The sequence below is a fragment of the Aegilops tauschii genome, chromosome 1 (assembly GCF_002575655.3).
Source record: "Aegilops tauschii subsp. strangulata cultivar AL8/78 chromosome 1, Aet v6.0, whole genome shotgun sequence".
In the NCBI taxonomy this organism is placed as follows: domain Eukaryota; kingdom Viridiplantae; phylum Streptophyta; class Magnoliopsida; order Poales; family Poaceae; genus Aegilops; species Aegilops tauschii.
This window is the reverse complement of record NC_053035.3, coordinates 87,128,262-87,132,157: the sequence shown is the minus strand read 5'-3', so window position 1 is coordinate 87,132,157 and position 3,896 is coordinate 87,128,262. Positions and strand designations below refer to the sequence as shown.

The following is a 3,896-nucleotide window of genomic DNA, read 5'->3' as shown; positions in this document are numbered from 1 at the left end:
TACCCAATTAAGTGTCGATAAACTAATTAAAGTGCCCTCCGTAGGATGGAAAAGAATCCGACCAGGTCGCACGGTTTCCATCGGGAGACCCACTGGATTGAGCGACACCTGGCAGCGTGAATCTTGATACAACACGGTAACTTCTCACGCGGTTCCCTTTGTCCAATCTCGATTCCCAGTTCAGTGCGCTCGTTCACGACGACGGCGGCATCACGGCAAGATGGCGGCAACACATCCGGACAGCGGCAGCCAACACCATTGTTGTACGTCATGCCTGATGGATTTTCCAAAACTGATCTAGTGACAAGACAAGCGAGAGGCCTAACGACCGCGGCGAGCAGTGGAGTTACGCCCGGCGGCGAGCAACAGACTTGCCCGGCGGGGTGAGCCGCGTGATTGTGCCGGCGTCAAGGAGTTCTGCCGCGACGGACGGGGCAAGCAGGCTGACAGCGAGAGGTGCAGCTCGTCGGCGGTGACGGTCGGGACACCAGATCTGAACTGTAAGGAGAATGGCCACGATGGTCAGTTTGAATTCATGGCAGGGCATCAGGGAAGAAGGAAGTGCATTAAGATTCGCATTGCCAGTTGTCACTCAATTGAGTGGGTCTCCAGATCGAAAGCATACGACCCGGTCTGTCGTATAGGATTCTTTTCCCCGTAGGATTATGTACCGGAGGTCATTGTGCGCGTAAAACGGAGCAAACTCTGGCCTCCGTGTACCCCTTCCCAGGCCGGCACAAGTACCCCTGTTCCGGCGCGCAGTGTGAGTCGTCGGAGCAGACGCAGAGCCCTTCGATGGCGCAACGCGTCCCGACGATGCTGGGGCTCCCACCATTGACGCTGAGCACCTGGTCGCTCCACTCGCTGGAGAACAGGCCGTCGGGGTCGTACTTCTCCTTCACCCTGAGGAACTCGCCGGCCTTCGGGTACCTGGCGATGGCGCCGTCGAAGGCGGAGTTGCGGTTCTTGCCCCAGTGCGGGAGGCCACCGTACTTGCGCAGCGCCATCTGCTCGATCTCGTCCGCCGCGTCGGCATGCGCGCGCGGCTTGCCGCCGGCGGTGCGGCTCCGGTAGTAGACCAGGTCAAAGTCGACCGAGTCCTCCGCCTTGCCGAGGCAGGCCGAGGAGGCCTTGATGTAGCGGATGAGCACGCCCACCCTGACGTCGAGGCCGGCGCAGAACGCGCCCGGGTCGAGGTCCCGGAGCCGCTGCATGTCGGCGACGAACGCCGGCGCCCTGGAGAGCGCGACGCTGAAGGCTGAGTTGTAGTAGAAGGGGCCTCGGACGCGCGGGTCCCACGCGCAGGCGGACCGAAGGCCGTCCTCCGGGCTGTCGATGCACGACCCGAACGTCTGGATGCGGTGCTGGTACCCCACCACCGGGTACCCCGTGAACGAAACGCCGTCGTTAGTGTAGCCGTACCCCTGCTGCTCGGCGGCCACCAGGTCGGTACGCACCGCCGCGCACCGGGCGGCGTCGGTGCCGTTCTCCTGCAGCCGCTCCTCGGCGGCTCTGGCGGCGACGAGCCCGCGCGTGGGACTGGAGTGGACCGGAAGAAGAACAGATCGTTGAGCCCGTCTCCCGGCGACGAGACGTCGACCCGATCGTCCTGTCGGTACAGGACCTGGCCCTCCTGCGGAAGCCACGTCATGTCGCCGAACTCGTGGAGGCGGCCCCACGCGGCCACCTGCGCCGGCAAGTCGGCGTCGCCGCGCTTCACGATCGTCACCGAACGCTTGAACAGCGGCTGCATCGCCAGGGTGACCCGAGACACGACGCCGAGGACCCCGAGGGAGACCTTGGCCGCGTCCAGGTCCGGGTGATCGGCGCCGAGCTCCCTCACGACGGCGAACCCCTGGCTCGCGGGCGCCGGCGTCACGATCCTCATCCCGACCACGTACTCGTGCACGGCGCTCCCCTTGCCCCACAGCAAGCTGCCGTGCGCGGCCGTCGCCAGGAGGCCGCCGATGGTGAGGCCGCGCCAGTAGGGAGAGTGCGGCAGCGACAGCCCCGCCGCGCCGGCGGCCTCGATGAGGCCCCGGAGGACCATGCCGCTCTCCACCGTCATGAGCCGCGCAACGGCGTCGACGCGCACCGTCCGGTTCAGCCGCGCCGTGCTGATGATGGTGCGCGGCCGCCGGGGCACGCCAGCTTGGGGAGGCTGTGCGAGTGCCTGGTGGCCGCCTTGAGCTTGCGTTTGGCGGACGCGGCGGCCGCCACGGCGGCGAGGAGCTCCTGCTCGGTGCGCGGGTAGGCGACGTTGGCCGCGCGACAGATGGTGCTGTCCGGAAAGGATCCGTACGTGTTGGTGACGGTGCAGTTGGAGGTGCCGCCGCCGCGTGTGCAGATGACTGGCTCCGGCGGAGGGCTGGAGCTCCCGCCGTGGAGCAGGAACCCTGCCGCAAGGAGGAGAACCGCCAGCAAGCGAGTGCCACCTTCCATTGCTACCTCTTGGTCTCGTAATTTGTGGAACAAGTGGTGAATGCCTGAATGGGCCAGCCACCTATCTTTGTCTAGCTTGGTGGTTACAATTAGTTAGTGGACCAAATGATTTGTGCACAGTCACTCCAATTTCTCCCAATCAAATTGCAGCCGACGATGGCCTCGCCGACTGTGTAATGATCCCCGTTGCCGCCGTTGATCGCCGAGACGCGAGGAAGGAGAGAGGACTGGGAAGGAGCATCTAGAGAAAAAGACATGAGTTTCTTCAGTTCAGTTCTGTTCGATGCCCGTATGCCTGACGCTGCATTTCTTTACACAGGGAGTAGCTGAAATGGATGGTACAGGTCGCAATGAGCTGTATCTCAAACTTCTCCACGAATATCTTCTTCTCAACCATGAATCACTTGTCCATGATGTATACTAAGGTTTGTCAGTTCTTTACTGAGAATCCACATGACACCGGGAACCCACTGCTTTTATTGTACTGTAGGTGGTTTGCCAAGTAGATCAAGACAAAGAAATCGCTCCACCTGTATATCTCTCTATGTACTTGCAGGCGCAAGATTATGCCAAAGTTTCCAATAGTTTTGCCCCCAAGTCCCAAGATGCTAGCAATAGCTTGATACGTAGCCTTTGCATCAGAATTTATGCAACTCCTCTCCCCAATGTTCAATACACGCCAGTGAGGTTGGCAATCCAGGATAGCACTTCCGTGATAATCACCAATATGATCCCAGGTCCAAACAGCTGGAGCAAAAGAAGGGCAAGCAATAACAACGAACTCACCATGGTGTTATTGTGCCACTTTGGGTTGCACTATCACTAATAGAAAATGGGGCTTTTGTCCCGGTTTTTGAACCGGGACTAAAGGGTCGTTACTAATGCCTCTCCCCTTTAGTCCCGGTTCTTAGTTCCACCTTTAGTCCCGGAATTTTATGATTTTTTTTTTGATTTTTTTTTTGATTTTCAAATTTCTGAATTATTTTAACCTCTAATCTTTAATCATCACCCCCTCATCACTGCTTAATTTATCCTCTAATCTCTAATCACCCCTCATCATTTCAAATCATCTAACTTCCCGAACGGTCACCCATCCTCCCACTCCCCCAGCCCGAGCACGCTTAACTTCCGGGTTCTATTCTCCCTCGTTTCCAAGTCTGCACTTGTTGTTTTCCTGACAATAGTAAGATGTCAATCCTATTAACCCTCAGGAATTTTGCTTGAGCATGAAGTGACACATTTCACTGTTTGAGTTTGAAACTATTGTTTTAAAAAACAATTATTATTTAGTAACACTAATATTTCTTGAATAATTAGTTTGACCATTGTTTGACCAGATTTGACCAAAATTCAAAATAACTGAAATAATTATTTAGTAACACTAATATTCTAGAATAATTAGTTTGACCATTGTTTGACCACAGTTTGAATTTTTTTTCGATTTTTTCCACTCT

General features: G+C 56.8%; 1 pseudogene; it reads right to left on the bottom strand.

Annotated features, from left to right (window-relative positions):
• Nucleotides 1-249: 249 nt before the first annotated feature.
• Nucleotides 250-2,633, bottom strand: LOC109772521 (L-gulonolactone oxidase 5-like; annotated as a pseudogene).
• Between the last annotated feature and the right edge of the window lie 1,263 nt (nucleotides 2,634-3,896).